The sequence below is a fragment of the Entelurus aequoreus genome, linkage group LG28, assembly GCF_033978785.1.
Source record: "Entelurus aequoreus isolate RoL-2023_Sb linkage group LG28, RoL_Eaeq_v1.1, whole genome shotgun sequence".
Classification (NCBI taxonomy): Eukaryota; Metazoa; Chordata; class Actinopteri; order Syngnathiformes; family Syngnathidae; genus Entelurus; species Entelurus aequoreus.
In genome coordinates, this window is record NC_084758.1 from 31,862,767 (window position 1) to 31,882,166 (window position 19,400).

Genomic DNA, 19,400 nt, shown 5'->3' on the forward strand with positions numbered 1-19,400 from the left:
AAATATTAATGAATTTTATGCCAGTACAAGAACCCTATTCATTTTGAATTGTGTATGAAGTAAAAGCTATGGTCAAAATCAATAGATGTTACATAACACTATTGTGTGACAATTTTCATCAAATATTAATGAATTTTATGCCAGTGCAAGAACCCTATTCCTTTTGAATTGTGTATGAAGTAAAAACTATGGTCAAAATCAATAGATGTTACATAACACTATTGTGTAAAAATTGTCATCAAATATTAATGACAGTTTTGTGCCAGTGCAAGAACCCTATTCATTTTGAATTGTGCCCGGAATAGAAGATATGGTCAAAATCAATAGATGTTACATAACACTGCTGCGTAACAATTGTCATCAAATATTAATGAATTTTGTGCCAGTGCAAGAACCTTATTCATTTTGAATTGTGCCCGGGTAGCAGCTATGGTCAAAATCAATAGATGTTACCCAACACAGCTGTGTAAATTTTTTCATCAAATATTAATGAATTTTGTACCAGTGCAAGAACCCTATTCATTTGTAATTGTGTCCGGAGTAGAAGTTATGGTCAAAATCAATAGATTTTGAAATTGTCATCAAATATTAATGAATTTTGTGCCAGTGCAAGAACCCTATTCATTTTTAATTGTGCCCGGAATAGAAGTTATGGTCAAAATTAATAGATGTTACATAACACTGCTTTGTAAATGTTTTCATCAAATATTAATGCATTTTGTGCCAGTGCAAGAACCCTATCCATTTTTAATTGTTCCCGGAATAGCAGTTATGGTCAAAATGAATAGATGTTACATAACACTGCTGTGTGACAATTGTCATCAAATATTAATGAATTTTGTGCCAGTGCAAGAACCTTATTCATTTTGAATTCCGCCCGACTCAAGGCGACGGATGTAGCAGCTAATGTCAAAATCAATAGATGTTACTTAACACGGTTGTGTAGCAATTATCAAATATGACAGTTTTGCGCCAGTGCCAGAACCCTATTCATTTTGATTTATGCCTGACTTAAGGTGACAGAAGCAAAAGCTAAAGTCAAAATCAATAGTACTTAACACTGCCGTGTGACAATTATCATCAAATATTATTGACAGTTTTGTGCCGGTGCAAGAACACTAATCATTTTTTGGAAATGGGCTATAGTCAAAATCAATAGATGTTACTTAAAATGATTATGAAAAATTAACAGTGACAGCTTTGTGCCAGCGCAGGAACCCTATTCATTTTGAATTCTGCCCGACTCAGGGCAACAGAAGCAGCAGCTACAGTCAAAATCAATAGATGTTACATAACACTGCTGTGTGACCATTTTCATCAAATATTCATGAGGACAGTTTTTTTGCCTGTGCAAAAAGAACCCTATTCATTTTGAATTGTGCCCGGAGTAGCAGACAGCGATTAATTTCCCCTCAGCCACCGGTGGGGGCAAAAGTAGCGCACTGCGTGTGAAATCAGCGAGAAAAGCCAGAAAAAGAAGAAGAAGAAGAAAAAGACCTTGCAGCGACCAATCAAATTGAGCTCCGGGAAGAAAGAGGCGTGGTCATCCGGCTCTGCGCTCGGGAAAGTGATCTAAAGTCACGTGATTTCCGGGAAAATCCCCCCGGCAGTTACCCGATGTGACCAGCAGGGGCGCACTATTGTGACACTTTCGGGTTGTTGAGAAGGAAGAAGGAAGTTGCTGCGTCACCACCAGGTTCACGCTTCACACTTTTCATCCACTACATCATCTACACACACTTCTGATAACTCACTCTTGTCGCCACAAACAACGACAACACAACACACATTCATAGTATCTCACATTACGCTCAAATAAACCGTATCGATTGTCCTGACATAGTTCGGTGTAGGGAACGAGTTTACCTGGCGACAAGTGACGTGGCGGATTTTCATTGGCTGAGGGGAGATTTTATAAAACTTCCGCGTCCATTTCATATTTACTCGTCAAAGCGAGTTGTGTCGCCTCCGAGGATTAAAACTAGAAAACATTTTTTTTTTACTTCTGCACTTGTGACATTTAATCATGAACTTGCTTTCATTCTTTCTCCTCCTACAAACACACAGCGTGACGCCTGGTGAGTCCACTTTCTTTACAAGTTTATATACCTCATTCCCACATGCTCGTTTGTGCTACTTTATCCAAAATACTCTCATTTATTTCTTCTAATTATTAATAAGGCGCTTTTCTTTTTCAGTGAATTGTTTTCGTCTTCATTTGTTGCTAAAACATTCAGTGAGTCAAACTTGTTCAAGTTGTCTCATTGTACTTTTTATTTTATTATTTTTAGTTTCGCCTTTTAAATGTGTATATTACAAATAGGCTGGTACACTAATGTACATGTGCACAAAATAGTTTAATATTTTCTAAAAAAAAAAGTGGCGTGACTAATATTAAATATTTAAAAAAAAATTAGAGGCTTTGTAGTTAATAAATCACTTGCATTTTCATGTTAAACCATAAATTGACGTAAAGTAAGGCAACAAAATGCAAAAAAAAAAAAACTGCTCAGATTTGGTCTAAACAGTTTTAATATTTGTTTTAAATTAAACAAAAAACTCCAAACAGCTCGTGGCAATTGTAAACTGTAAAATAGGAAATAATATATTTAACAACAACAGCTTTCTTTGCACTGCAAAAACTGAAATCTAAGTAAGATTAAATATCTCAAATAAGGGTGATATTTGCTTATTTTCTGTCTGATAAGATAATTCTTCTCACTAAGCAGATTAGAGTGTTTTACTTGTTTTAAGTGTTTTGGTCCTAAATGATCTCAGTAAGATATTGCAGCTTGTTGCTGAGATTTGATGAGCTATATTGAGTAAAACATGCTTGAAACTAGAATATCAACAGTTGCAAAGCTGTGTCATCAACACTCACAAGTATACAACTACTTTTTTAAAGTAATCATTTCTTATTTCAAGCATGTAAAAAAAAAAATCATGACTTTGACACAATTGTGTCTCATTAAAACAGATGACAGACAATTGAACTTTGCTGTTTTATTTTCAATGAAACAATAGAAAATACATACTCATATAGTAGTACAGTTGTTATTAGTGGGTATATATATACTTATTTTAAGGTATTTTTGGGTTCATTGAGGTTAGTTAATTTTACTTGTTTTGCAAAGTCTTGACAAGCCAAATTTTCTTGTTCTATTGGCAGATAATTCAATCCAATCCAATCCACTTTATTTATATAGCACATTTACACAACAAGAATGTTTCCAAAGTGCTGCACAGCCATGTTAAAAACAATATTAAAAACAATATTATGCTCCACCAATGACTGAATAAAAACAAAAAATAAATGAATAGAAAACCAATATAAAAACAATATACAAAATAAATGATTAAAAATTAAAATTGTACTTAGTTCAAATAAATTACCCCTAATTTTTGTATATTTTTTTTCTTGTTTTTGAACACTGACTTTTTGCAGTGTGGTCTTATCCACTTGTCTTTGTCCGTTGACGTATTAGGCCAAGTGTTCCCAAACAAGCTTTGGCTTCTCCTTGGCATCATTGCTCGCCATGACCCCTGCTAGCCAAAGTCTGGGCTGCACTGTATTTGCTTACCTAGGACGGGGGTCAGCAACCCGCGGCTCTTTAGCGCCGCCCTAGTGGCTCCCTGGACACCTCTTTCAGAGATGTGTGAAAATAGAAAAAGATGAAGAAAAAAAATTAGAAATGTTTTTATACATTTTCTGTAGGAGGACAAACATGACACAAACCTTCCTAATTGTTATAAATCCCACTGTTTATATTAAACATGCTTCACTGATGAGAGGATTTGGCGAGCACCGTTTTGTCCTACTAATTTCAGCGATCCTTGAAATCATCGTAGTTTGTTTACATGTGCAACTTTCTCCGACGCTGCCCCAGAAAGACGTGTTCTATGCCACTCCTTTGTCTCATTTTGTCCACCAAACGTTTTATACTGTGCGTGAATACACAAAGGTGAGCTCTGTTGATGTTATTGACTTGTGTGGAGTGCTAATCAGGCATATTTGGTCAATCCATGACTGCAAGCTATTCGATGCTAACATGCTATTTAGGCTAGCTGTATGTACATATTGCATCATTATGCCTTGTTTGTAGGTGTATTTGAGCTCATTAAATGTCCTTTACTTATGTCCTCTGTGTATTTAATTTATATTTGCATTATTTGTAATTTTGACTGCATTTGTGATGGTTGTTTGTGTGCCATGTTGTTCCAGACCACAGCAAACATTACCCAGCTTGTAGTAAATCCATTAAAAGGAGACAGCCTGCTGTTTTCTTTAACTTGGACAGACACATTCATACCTTTTGCCATTCTGAGCCGGTAATTTTTAGAAGTTCTCTCCGTTTTACTAATGATTTCCAATGTTGCAAAAATGTTTGCAACATTTGAAAAAAATTTCTGGCAACAATTATTTGCGTCAACCTTTGACAGTAGGCTAATATAGCTAATATAGACACTTACATCATGTGTTGCATTCATTATAACACTTATATAAGACTTTGAAAGTAATTTTGATAGTAGGCTAATATAGCTAATATAGACACTTACATTATTTGTTGCCTTCATTATAACACGTATACAATACTTTTAAAGTCATTTTAGAAGTAGGCTAATATAGCTACTATAGACACTTACATTATGTGTTGTCTTCATTATATCACTAATATAAGACTTTTAAAGTAATTTTGATAGTAGGCTAATATAGCTAATATAGACATTTACATTATTTGTTGCCTTCATTATAACACTTATACAATACTTTTAAAGTCATTTTAGAAGTAGGCTAATATAGACACTTACATTATGTGTTGTCTTCATTATATCACTAATATAAGACTTTTAAAGTCATTTTGATAGTAGGCTAATATAACTAATATAAACACTTACATCATGTGTTGTCTTCATTATAACACGTATACAAGACTTTTAAAGTCATTTTGATAGTAGGCTAATATAGCTAATATAGACACTTACATCATGTGTTGCCTTCATTATAACACTTATTAAGATTAAAGATTAAAGTACCAATGATTGTCACACACACACTAGATGTGGTGAAATTTGTCCTCTGCATTTGACCCATCCCCTTGGGGAGCAGTGGGCAGCAGCGGCGCCGCGCCCGGGAATCATTTTGGTGATTTAACCCCCAACTCCAACCCTTGATGCTGAGTGCCAAGACAAGACTTTTAAAGTCATTTTGATAGTAGGCTAATATAGCTAATATAGACACTTACATCATGTGTTTCCTTCATTATAACACTTATATAAGACTTTGAAAGTCATTTTGATAGTAGGCTAATATAGCTAATAAAGACACTTACATCATGTGTTGCCTTCATTATAACACTTATATAAGACTTTAAAAGTAATTTTGATAGTAGGCTAATATAGCTAATATAGACACTTACATCATGTGTTGCCTTCATTATAACACTTATATAAGACTTTAAAAGTAATTTTGATAGTAGGCTAATATAGCTAATATAGACACTTACATCATGTGTTGCCTTCATTATAACACTTATACAAGACTTTTAAAGTCATTTTGATAGTAGGCTAATATAGCTAATATAGACACTTACATCATGTGTTGCCTTCATTATAACACTTATACAATACTTTTAAAGTCATTTTAGAAGTAGGCTAATAAAGCTAATATAGACACTTACATTATGTGTTGTCTTCATTATATCAGTAATATAAGACTTTTAAAGTCATTTTGATAGTAGCCTAATATAGACACATACATCATTATAACACTTATATAAGGCTTTTAATTTTTTGCGGCTTCAGACAGATTTTTTTAATTTTAATTTTTGGTCCAATATGGCTATTTCAACATTTTGGGTTGCCGACCTCTGACCCACGAGACGCTTGACTTTATCACGAGGCAGTTACACGTTCACTTGAAGTGTGTACTGTGTGGGATGTGTACTCTGTACTGTACTGAATACTCAGATTACAAATACGTGTACTGTTAAACCTATGATCAATAAACATGCCTTACAGTACGCGCACTTACGCAACATTCTTTCTCAAATATTTCATTTTCCATAATAAACATACACAAACAAAATAGGTCAGTTTTTAACAACAAGTTTTTAAGTTAATAATTAAGATATTCAACCTTAGGAAAAGACACATGCATGAAATAATAGACAAACAGTGTTCTTGTCTCTTAGAGCAGGATGTGATTCTTTACTGTGAGAAGTGTTTGAAGTTGAAATGAAGGAAATCATTTCAAAGATGAGTTGTTGAGCATGAAACTAAAGAATAAAATGTTGTATTTCTCTGTTTTTTCTTTCAGTTTTTCCATTCACTGAAGTTTTTAATGACTGCATCATGTCATGTTCCAAACTTCCCAGAGTTTGTGGAAGTTGGTTCTATTGATGAAGTTGAGATTTGTCACTATGACAACCACAGCAAGAAAGCAGAATCACAGCAGAGGATCCAAACTAGTGGCAGAGAGAAACACGGATCAGTGTTAATGAACACATCAGCAAAGTCGACATAGAAATGTATGGGAAGATCCTCAACCAAACTGAAGGTTTGTTATGTTAAACATTTTAATATTCAAATATATTTGATGTACTTATGTACTTTTTATATGTAGTAAACACACATTACTGCACTGATACCTTCTGTATCGTCTGTGTGTGTGTGGTTGTGTGTGTGCGTGTGTGTGTGTGTGTGTGTGTTACAGGAATGAGGTTTCACTTTGGCCAGGTGATGACAGGATGTAAATGGAATGATGAGACTGATGAGGTTTATAAAATTGGGGAACAATTTCTCATATTCTTTCTGTTTCTGTAATATTGCAGTATTTTTTCGTAAAATTATTTCTTTTTTTTAATGTGTAATTATTACTTTTTAATGCAAAATGGTGACATTAGTCGTATAAAATTCTGACTTTTGTCACAATGTTGCCAATTTTTTTGTTGTTCTTGTAAAATAGTGACATTTTTTGAATAAAGTTATGACTTTTGTCATCATTTTGCCAAGTAAAATTCTGATTATTATTATAATATTGCCAACATTTTAAAGTTTTCTTATAAAATTGTGTCATTTGTCGGGTAAAATTACAACTCTTTTTATAAAATCGCCAACATTTTAAGCTTTTCTTGTAAAATTGCGACTGTTATTGAGGAAAATTCCAACTTTTATCATAATATTGCACAAATGTTCAGTTTTTCTTGTAAAATTTTGACTCGCGTTGTATAAAATTATGATTTTTATTATAATACTGCCAACATTCCAAGTTTTTCTTGTGAAATTGTGACCTTAGTTTTTCTTGTGAAATTGTGACCTTTTTCTTGTGAAATTCCAACTAATTTCTCACAACAAGCTTTTTTATATTTGCATAGTATGTATATATTATTAACGTTGTAAGTACTAATCTTTATATATCTTTATAATCTTTATACATCTAGATTTTGCCAAGTAAAATTCTGATTATTATTATAATATTGCCAGTTTTCTGGCAATAAGTTTTCTTATAAAATTGTGTCTTTTGTCGGGTAAAATTACATTTCTTTTTATAAAATCGCCAACATTTTAAGCTTTTCTTGTAAAATTGTGACTGTTATTGAGGAAAATTCCAACTTTTATCATAATATTGCACAAATGTTCAGTTTTTCTTGCAAAATGTTGACTTGCGTTGTGTAAAATTATGATTTTTATTATAATACTGCCATATTTCTAAGTTTTTCTTGTGAAATTGTGACCTTTTTCTTGTGAAATTCCAACTCATTTTTTACAACAAGCTTTTTTATATTTGCATAGTATGAATATATTATTAATGTTGTAAATACTAATCTTTATATATCTAGAAAGGGTGGTCCTAAAGAGGTAAGCATTTTTCGGAGGTCTCAAGAAGGTAACAAATACGTGTGTGTGTGTGTGTGTGTGTGTGTGTGTGTGTGTGTGTGTGTGTGTGTGTGTGTGTGTGTGTGTGTGTGTGTGTGTGTGTGTGTGTGTGACAGGAATGAGGTTTCACTTTGGCCAGGTGATGACAGGATGTGAATGGAATGATGAGACTGATGAGGTTTATAAAATTGGGGAACAATTTCTCATATTCTTTCTGTTTCTGTAATATTGCATTATTTTCTCGTAAAATTATTACTTTTTTTAAATGTAAAATTATTACTTTTTAATGCAAAATGGTGACATTTGTCGTATAAAATTCTGACTTTTGTCACAATGTTGCCAATTTTTTTGTTCTTGTAAAAGAGTGACATTTTTTTAATAAAGTTATGACTTTTGTCATAATTTTGCCAAGTAAAATTCTGATTATTATTATAATATTGCCAACATTTTAAAGTTTTCTTATAAAATTGTGTCTTTTGTCGGGTAAAATTACGACTCTTTTCATAAAATTGCCAACATTTTAAGCTTTTCTTGTAAAATTGCGACTATTATTGAGTAAAATTCCAACTTTTATCATAATATTGCACAAATGTTCAGTTGTTCTTGTAAAATTTTGACTCACGTTGTGTAAAATTATGATTTTTATTATAATACTGCCAACATTCTAAGTTTTTCTTGTGAAATTGGGACCTTTTTCTTGTGAAATTCCAACTCATTTTTCACAACAAGCTTTTTTATATTTGCATATTATGAATATATTATTAATGTTGTAAATACTAATCTTTATATATCTAGAAAGGGTGGTCCTAAAGAGGTAGGCATTTTTCAGAGGTCTCAAGAAGGTAACAAATACGTGTGTGTGTGTGTGTGTGTGTGTGTGTGTGTGTGTGTGTGTGTGTGTGTGTGTGTGTGTGTGTGTGTGTGTGTGTGTGTGTGTGTGTGTGTGTGTGTGTGTTACAGGTATGAGGTTTCACTTTGGCCAGGTGATGACAGGATGTAAATGTTCACTTTGGCCAGGTGATGACAGGATGTAAATGGAATGATGAGACTGAATTGGGAAAATTGGGAACAATTTGTCATATTATTTCTGTTTCTGTAATATTGCAGTATTTTTTCGTAAAATTATTACTTTTTTTTAATGTGAAATTATTACTTTTTAATGCAAAATGGTGACATTTGTCGTATAAAATTCTGACTTTTGTCACAATGTTGCCAATTTTTTTGTTCTTGTAAAATAGTGACATTTTTTGAGTAAAGTTATGACTTTTGTCATCATTTTGCCAAGTAAAATTCTGATTATTGTTATAATATTGCCAGTTTTCTGGCAATAAGTATTCTTATAAAATTGTGTCTTTTGTCGGGTAAAATTACAACTCTTTTTATAAAATCGCCAACATTTTAAGCTTTTCTTGTAAAATTGCGACTGTTATTGAGGAAAATTCCAACTTGTATCATAATATTGCACAAATGTTCAGTTTTTCTTGCAAAATGTTGACTTGCGTTGTATAAAATTATGATTTTTATTATAATACTGCCAACATTCTAAGTTTTTCTTGTGAAATTGTGACCTTTTTCTTGTGAAATTCCAACTCATTTCTCACAACAAGCTTTTTTATATTTGCATAGTATGTATATATTATTAACGTTGTAAGTACTAATCTTTATATATCTAGAAAGGGTGGTCCTAAAGAGGTAGGCATTTTTCGGAGGTCTCAAGAAGGTAATACATACAAGTGTGTGTGTGTGTGTGTGTGTGTGTTACAGGAATGAGGTTTCACTTTGGCCAGGTGATGACAGGATGTGAATGGAATGATGAGACTGATGAGGTTTATAAAATTGGGGAACAATTTCTCATATTCTTTCTGTTTCTGTAATATTGCAGTATTTTTTCGTAAAATTATTACTTTTTTTTAATGTTAAATTATTACTTTTTAATGCAAAATGGTGACATTTGTCGTATAAAATTCTGACTTTTGTCACAATGTTGCCAATTTTTTTGTTCTTGTAAAATAGTGACATTTTTTCAATAAAGTTATGACTTTTGTCATAATTTTGCCAAGTAAAATTCTGATTATTATTATAATATTGCCAACATTTTAAAGTTTTCTTATAAAATTGTGTCTTTTGTCGGGTAAAATTACGACTCTTTTCATAAAATTGCCAACATTTTAAGCTTTTCTTGTAAAATTGCGACTATTATTGAGTAAAATTCCAACTTTTATCATAATATTGCACAAATGTTCAGTGGTTCTTGTAAAATTTTGACTCGCGTTGTATAAAATTATGATTTTTATTATAATACTGCCAACATTCCAAGTTTTTCTTGTGAAATTGTGACCTTTTTCTTGTGAAATTCCAACTAATTTTTCACAACAAGCTTTTTTATATTTGTATAGTATGTATATATTAGGGATGTCCGATAATGGCTTTTTGCCGATATCCGATATTCCGATATTGTCCAAGTATTAATTACCGATACCGATATCAATCGATACCGATATATACAGTCGTGGAATTAACACATTATTATGCCTAATTTGAACAACCAGGTATAGTGAAGATAAGGTCCTTTTTTTAAAAATTAATAAAATAAGATAAATAAAATTAAAAACATTTTCTTGAATAAAAAAGAAAGTAAAACTACCGTATTTCCTTGAATAGCCGCAGGGGCGCTAATTAATTTAAAACCTCTTCTCACTCCTGCGGTTACCAAAACCATGCGGAATGAGCAAGCATGCTCTAATTATTTTAAAACCTCTTCTCACTCCGGCGCATACCTTATCATTAAAAACACATTTAATAAAAAAAACGTTATTATGATCTTACCTTTACTTGTAGATGGGTCCATGTGCAGCTGCTTCTGATCAAAGGCAGTCTTTCTCATCTTTCTTCAATTTTAAAAGTCTCTGGAGATATTCCTTTAATTATTACCTCCTGCTTCGATTGAAAGTCCAGTTTAGAAAACGGTTTTATTTTAGATATGTAATCCTCCATGTTAAAAGTGCAAGCAAACAATTGCTGCATGCTTGCTGCTTGTTGTCTTCTTCTGCAGTACCTGTCTCCTGCAGTACTGGTAGTCGCAAGAAGGATCACTAGCGCCCTCTACCACCTGGAGGCGGGAGTCATTTAATGACTCATATTTGACCCGGCGGAAGTGCCAAGCATGCGCTAATTATTTTGCGAAACGAGTTTGACCCGGCTGTAATTCTAGGCAGGCGAATACTATATTCCCGGCGCCAATTCAAGGAAATACGGTATATAAAAACAGTTACATAGAAACTAGTAATTAATGAAAATTAGTCAAATTAACTGTTAAAGGTTAGTACTATTAGTGGACCAGCAGCACGCACAATCATGTGTGCTTACGGACTGTATCCCTTACAGACTATTGATCTATATTGATATATAAAGTAGGAACCATAATATTAATAACAGAAAGAAACAACCCTTTTGTGTGAATGACTGTAAATGGGGGAGGGAGTTTTTTTGGGTTTGTGCACTAATTGTAAGTTTATCTTGTGTTTTTTATGTTGATTTAATAAAAAATAAAAAAAAATAAAAAAATGATACCGATAATAAAAACACCGATACCGATAATTTCTGATATTACATTTTAAAGCATTTATCGGCCTTTTTCTCTTGTATATATTATTAATGTTGTAAATACTAGTCTTTATATATCTAGAAAGGGTGGTCCTAAAGAGGTAGGCATTTTTCGGAGACAAATACAAGTGTGTGCGTGTGTGTTACAGGAATGAGGTTTCACTTTGTATCATTCTTTCAGGTGTTCACACATACCAGGCCATGACAGGATGTGAGTGGAATGATGAGACTGATGAGGTTTATGGTTGGCTACAGTACAGTTATGATGGAGAAGATTTCATTGATTGATTGATTGATTGAGACTTTTATTAGTAGGTTGCACAGTGAAGTACATATTCCGTACAATTGACCACTAAATGGTAACACCCCAATAAGTTTTTCAACTTGTTTAAGTCGGGGTCCACTTAAATTGATTCATGATACAGATATATACTATCATATATACTATCATCATAATACAGTCATCACACAAGATAATCACAATGAATTATTTACATTATTTACAATCAGGGGTGTGGAGGGGGGGGGGGGGGTAGGATATGGACATCAAGTAGTGGACATAGAGAGAGAGAGAGAGAGAGAGAGAGAGAGAGAGAGAGAGAGAGAGAGAGAGATCAGAAGGCATAAGAAAAAGTATCTGCATTTGATTGTTTACATTTGATTATTAGCAATCCAGGGAGGGTGTTAGTTTAGGGTTGTAGCTGCCTGGAGGTGAACTTTTATTGCGGTTTTGAAGGAGGATAGAGATGCCCTTTCTTTTATACCTGTTGGGAGCGCATTCCACATTGATGTGGCATAGAAGGAGAATGAGTTAAGACCTTTGTTAGTTCGGAATCTGGGTTTAACGTGGTTAGTGGAGCACCCCCTGGTGTTGTGGTTATGGTTATCATTGGACACGAAGACATGGACATATACCGCAGCAAAACCGCAAGCTGTCCCCACCAAACAGAAGTGGGACAATACCATAGTTTTACTTCACTAAGGAATGTCCTTCTTAGTTGAAGTATCTGAACAACGGGAGAGAGGTCCTAATAGAACAGGTAGAATCACATGATGAATTTTCACCTTTGTAACATGTTAGCACGCCCCCTATAGGAACATTACTAGCATTGCAATGTCCATTTCTAGACTTCCGTCCTCTCTTCTCTCCATCTTTACTCCTCTCGCACCTTCCTGTCCACGTCGTCCTCCGCTCACGCCTCACTTCCCGCGCAGAGTCTCCAGAGGTGTTCCTCCTCCGGAAGACGCCGTCCTTTCCGGTCAGCTGCTTCGCCACGGGCTTCTACCCCGACCGAGCCGTCATGTTCTGGAGGAAAGACAGCGAGGAGCATGGAGAGCTCCTCTCCAACCACGACGGAACCTTCCTGAGGTGAAAGTGGAGGTGACGGAGGTACGAATGTGTGTTCCAGCTGTCTGGCGTCGAGGAGGACCTGGTCACCAAGCTGGAGAGAAGAAGCATCCTGAGCAACGCCAGCGATAAAGGTGAGAAAGACACATTTATATTCATTTTTATTGTTAAACAGTCATGTTATAACTGCCATGTAAAGATACAGTATGGAGTGAATGAATGATCAGTCATAGATATGGAGAAGAGGTAGGATTAATCTAATGTAACCCCGTGATGTTCCTTCATGAAACTTGTGAAACAGGTGTCAAACAATCAAATCATACCATACCAACAGGCAACGTGGCGGTCCTCGGTGGGGCGGGCCTCCTGGCGGCCGTCATCGTCTTCATCATCATCAAGCGGCGCAAACGCAGACAAGGTGAGGGACACAAATGTTTCCTCTTCCAGGAAGACCCAGAGAAGTCTTTCCTTCCTGGCATTTGTGAGACGCGAGTTTCACCTGCTTTCTCTTTCATTTCAGCCGAATACCATCCGGCTCGTAAGTAGAACGTCTTCTCTTTCTTGGAAACGATGACAATAAACAAAGCAGTGGTGAAGCATCGCTCATGCACTTTGTAAATTAGATATAAGATATTAATATCATCTATTACATATTCATGTTTGTTATGCACCTTTATGTCAGATATATTTAATATAATATTCACTTTCTGTTTCTGTTACACGGGAGCCTGTTTACGCCACACACAAAAAATACCCCAATGGTAAATCATAATTTTGATATAAAGTCATAAATAGGAGATTAAAAAGTCCAAATGATCTATATCAGGGGTCACCAACCTTTTTGAAACCAAGAGCTACTTCTTGGGTAGTGATTAATGCGAAGGGCTACCAGTTTGATACACACTTAAATAAATTGCCAGAAATAGCCAATTTGCTCAATTTACCTTTAACTCTATGTTATTATTAATAATGAATGATATTTACACTTAATTGAACGGTTTAAAAGAGGAGATAACACGAAAAAAATTACAATTACATTTTGAAACATAGTTTATCTTCAATTTCGACTCTTTAAAATTCAAAATTCAACCGAAAAAAAGAAGAGAAAAACTAGCTAATTCGAATCTTTTTGAAAAAATTAAAAAAATAATTTATGGAACATCATTAGTCATTTTTCCTGATTAAGATTAATTTTAGAATTTTGATGACATGTTTTAAATAGGTTAAGATCCAATCTGCACTTTGTTACAATATATAACAAATTGGACCAAGCTATATTTCTAACAAAGACAAATCATTATTTCTTCTAGATTTTCCAGAACAAAAATTTTAAAAGAAATTCAAAAGACTTTGAAATAAGATTTAAATTTGATTCTACAGATTTTCTAGATTTGCCAGAATACTTTTTTTGAATTTTAATCATAATAAGTTTGAAGAAATATTTCACAAATATTCTTTGTCGAAAAAACAGAAGCTAAAATGAAGAATTAAATTAAATTGTTTTAATTATTCTTTACAATAAAAAATAAAAAAATTACTTGAACATTGATTTAAATTGTCAGGAAAGAAGTGGAAGGAATTTAAAAGGTAAAAAAGTATGTGTTTAAAAATCCTAAAATCATTTTTAAGGTTGTATTTTTTCTCTAAAATTGTCTTTCTGAAAGTTATAAGAAGCAAAGTAAAAACATGTATGCATTTATTTAAACAAGTGAAGACCAAGTCTTTAAAATATTTTCTTGGATTTTCAAATTCTATTTGAGTTTTGGCTCTCTTAGAATTAAAAATGTCGGGCAAAGCGAGACCAGCTTGCTAGTAAATAAATACAATTTAAAAAATAGAGGCAGCTCACTGGTAAGTGCTGCTATTTGAGCTATTTTTAGAACAGGCCAGCGGGCTACTCATCTGGTCCTTACGGGCTACCTGGTGCCCGCAGGCACCGCGTTGGTGACCCCTGATCTATATTATTGTCTCTCTGTCTTATCCCCCTCTTGTCCCCACAATTTCCCCCTCTGTCTTCCTTTTTTTCTCTTTCTATCCCCTCCTGCTCCGGCCCGGCTGCACCAAATGATAATATAAATACATTTAATAAAGTCAAATACAAATAAGGCAACAAGAGAAGTATCCTACACTTATCTTTTGTAAAGTAAATCTGTACAGCAAATATGGGCATCAACTATATGATTTGCCTGAGAAGCTGGACAGGACCAAAAAAAAAAAAAAAAAGTCCAAATTATGAGAGACAAAGTCATAATTATGAGCTAAAAGTATAACTAGGAAATAAAAGGTCACAAATATGAGCTACGGAAGTCAATATTGAGATAAAAAGTCTGAATTATGAGAAAAAGATTAAATTATAAGCTACTAGATAAAAAAAAATCAAGATTTTGAGATAAAAAAAGTTATAAGATAGGCATAATTATGCAATAAAAAGTTGAAATTCTGAAATACAAATTAAGAATGATGACATAAAAAGTTGATATTAACAGTCGTAATTATAAGATAAAGTCCAAATTATGAAATAAAAAATAAAAATTATGCAAAAAGAATGTCCACATTATGAGATAAATGTTGAAATTGTGACATAAAAAGTTCAAATTATGTTGTTAAAAGTCATAATTATAAGCTTAAATCCAAATTATGAAATAGGAATGTCTACATTATGAGATATAAGTCTGAATTATTAGATCAAAAGTCTTAATTACGAGTCGCACTGCCAGCACAGTGACGAGTGAAGAAGCCCAGCAACTATGCAGCACACGTGCAGGTTATATCCCATAGTTTCAACTTTATATCTCATAATTACGACTTTTTCTCATAATTTCGACTTTATATCTCATAATTTTGCCTTTATATCTCATAAATATGACTTCTTCTCATAATTTTGACTTTGTGTCTCATAATTTCGACTTAATATCTCATACATATGAGTTTTTCTTATAATTTCGACATTATATCTCATAATTTCGACTTAATATCTCATACATATGAGTTTTTCTTATAATTTCGACATTATATCTCATAATTTCGACTTAATATCTCATACATGTGAGTTTTTCTTATAATTTCGACATTATATCTCATAATTCCGACTTAATATCTCATACATATAAGTTTTTCTTATAATTTCGACATATCTCATAATTTCGACTTAATATCTCATACATGTGAGTTTTTCTTATAATTTTGACATTATATCTCATAATTTCGACTTTATATCTCGTAAAAATGACTATTTCCTCAGTTTCAACTTTATATGTCATAAATATGACTTGTTCATCATAACTTTGACTTTATATCTCATAATTTTGACTTTATATGTCATAAATAAGACATTATCTCATACTGTACTTTTCACATTTTTTTAATCTCATAAATTTGACTTTTTTTCTCACAAGTTTGACTTTTTATCTCATAAATACGACTTTTCTTGTAACTTCGAATGTATCTCATAATTTGGACTTTGTATCCAATAATTACAACTTTTGATCTCGTTATGATGACTTACCATTGGTGTATTTTTTATTTTAGTGGTGGAAACGGGCTTCCATACTGTTATGATGAAGGTGCAGCATAAACATTCTGGATTGTGGTATCTTTGTAGGGGTCAACTTGCAAAGATGAAATACTTGCTGTTTTAATGTCTGATGTTGACATTTGTTACAAGTTTAGCGTGGAAATAAAAGCGTCCCTCCATTAGGAGTGGCTTGATACTCGTGTAAGCGCACGCAATATATAGTCTCACAGCCAACTTTTGATGAGTCGTCATGATAATGATCAGTGAAATGAAAGATTGAGTGTGCACGTTGATGTTTGTTGACTCATTAGGAAGTCTCAATCACACAATTTGACCCAATCCTGTGCCACATTCCACACTCCTCACACTTTTATTTCCCCTTTTATACCTCTATACACATTGTTTTATGATAATAAACTTTGGTCCTCGAGGCTTTCCGCAGTTTACGTAACTGATTGTCTGACCAAGATAACCAATCTGTCAGTCCTTTGAGTCTTAATCTAACCAATCAAAGAATGGAAGTCAATCAGGATAGTGGTGGAATGAGAGAGAAGTGAGACACCTGTGGGTTCGAAGAAGTGAGCCTTGTAAAGAAAGTTACTAGAATGGAACTGAGAGTTCCATTTATAAAGTCGTACCAGGATTCCAAGAGCAAGGAGGTGTCTCGTCAATAAATCCAGTCCGGTTATCAAAGGTGCTAAAAAAATCAGGTTGAAATGAAATATTGACAAATGTATTTTGTCAAAATTCTTGTTACAATTTTAATTTGTAATTTCTGGTTAATTAAAGCTAGCATGAGGAGGCCACATCGGTCTGAATAGAGAACTGCACTTTTTATGGGGAATTGTTCACAACCCTTACATAAAACTAGAAGACTCATGTTTTTCTTTTTTTTTATGCATTCTAAGTCGTAAATAAACGTTAGCAAAAGTCAGCTAACAATGGAGCCAATGGGAGTCGCCCTAAAAACATCCAAAAACCTCCATCAAGGTTTTATTATGTACATTGATTGATTGATTGCAACTTTTATTAGTAGATTGCACAGTACAGTACATATTCCGTACAATTGACCACTAAATGGTAACACAACAACACCCAGGAACGCCGCCGGCTTCGCTGGGCCCGAGCTCATCTAAGATGGACTGATACAAAGTGGAAAAGTGTTCTGTGGTCTGACGAGTCCACATTTCAAATTGTTTTTGGAAACTGTGGACGTCGTGTCCTCCGGACCAAAGAGGAAAAGAACCATCCGGATTGTTGTAGGCCCAAAATTCAAAAGCCAGCATGTGTGATGGTATGGGGGTGTATTAGTGCCCAAGACATGGGTAACTTACACATCTGTGAAGGCACCATTAATGCTGAAAGGTACATACAGCTTTTGGAGCAACATATGTTCTATCCAACCAACGTTATCATGGACGCCCCTGCTTATTTCAGCAAGACAATGCCAAGCCACGTGTTACAACAGTGTGGCTTCATAGTAAAAGAGTGCGGGTACTAGACTGGCCTGCCTGTAGTCCAGACCTGTCCCCCATTGAAAATGTGTGGCGCATTATGAAGCCTAAAATAGCACAAGGGAGACCCCCGGACTGTTGAACAACTTAAGCTGTACATCAAGCAAGAATGGGAAAGAATTCCACCTGAAAAGCTTCAAAAATGTGTCTCCTCAGTTCCCAAACATTACTGAGTGTTGTTAAAAGGAAAGGCCATGTAACACAGTGGTAAAAATGCCCCTGTGACAACTTTTTTGCAATGTGCTGCTGCCATTAAATTCTAAATTAATGATTATTTGCAACAAAAAAAAACGTTTCTCATTACAAACATTAACGTGCCAACGTCACTGGTTTTGGGTTTTGTACATAAGGATGATGAATTATAGGCAAACATGATAAAAATGGCTTTTGGAAGGCATCATGGCAGTAAAGTCTCACTCTTGTCATTTTCTGAAACTTGGCAGCCCTGAGAAAGTCTCCTAGTCAGGAAGTAGAAGAGCAGCATCTTGCTTCTTGATGCTTCCCATTGAAGTCGCAGCTCAAAAGACGTGACATGGGTGAAGATGCACCTCTGGATGGACTTCCTTCACCAGAGTGAGCTGTTGTGTTAGCATGGTGAGTTAGCTCACGGTTCGTCTTGTGCTCTGACAGCTGCTGACGGTGGTAACGAGCTCCCAGAGAGACCTGAAGGCTGAGTGAGAGCACACAGTGACTTATCTCACATGGACTTGTCTCATGTTCTTCTGACTTTGTGTGAAGATGATGTTCCACTTGGCTCTCATGGCGCTCACTCTGCCACACGCTAACTTCTGCACTTGGATTTTTGTTGGGAATGTGCTGAGTCGTCTTCTTCCTGCAGGATGCTTTGTGCACTGGAACACAGAGATGTCTCCATCGCTGAGGGACGTCATCACACTTCACTGACATTTGCACAAATTGCTCCTCATGTTATATGATGTCTTCTTTGGCTGTTTATGCCCCCCAAATCCTAAGTGTCTAATATGCAGCTAAGATTGAGGGATGGACGAGCAGGGGACAAGACAGGAGGACTGGAGCCCCATAGGAGGTATCCTCATCCCCCGCCATTCCTCCCCGTACGACAATCCCCCAAAGTCATATTTGTCATATTTGTGTGTGAATCCGTCAAAAAATACAAATTTTTTCAGTCGATAAATCGTGATTTTTTTTTTCCGTCAAAAAATCTGGATTTTTTTCTGTCAAAAAATTGGGATTTTTTTCCGTCAAAAATCTGAATTTTTTTCCCCGTAAAGAAATCTGGATTTTTTCTGTAAAAAGTCTGGATTTTTTGTGTCAAAAAGTCTGGATTTTTTTCCGTCTAAAAATCAGGATTTTTTTCCTTAAAAAAATCTGGGTTTTTTCTGTAAAAATTAGGGATTTTTTCCGTCAAAAAAATCTGGATTTTTTCCGTCAAAAAATCGAGATTTTTTTCCTGTCAAAAAGTCGGGATATTTTTCCGTCAAAAAGTCATGATTTTTTTCCGCCAAAAAAAATCTGGATTTTTCCGTTAAAAAATCTGGATTTTTTTCTGTCAAAAAATCTGGATTTT

The 19,400-nt window shown here is 34.3% G+C and overlaps 1 long non-coding RNA gene across 2 annotated transcripts; it reads left to right on the forward strand.

Moving 5' to 3' along the window:
• Window positions 1-1,801: 1,801 nt before the first annotated feature.
• On the forward strand, window positions 1,802-18,907 carry LOC133645025 (uncharacterized). 2 transcript variants are annotated; one of them, XR_009824873.1, is made up of 6 exons: window positions 1,802-2,078; window positions 6,317-6,556; window positions 12,694-12,960; window positions 13,161-13,244; window positions 13,347-13,364; window positions 18,485-18,907. It is a non-coding gene; the product is annotated as an uncharacterized LOC133645025 (long non-coding RNA). The 2 variants fall into 2 exon arrangements; XR_009824874.1 differs by lacking the exons at window positions 1,802-2,078; window positions 6,317-6,556 and adding an exon at window positions 12,461-12,518.
• The last annotated feature ends 493 nt before the right edge of the window (window positions 18,908-19,400 follow it).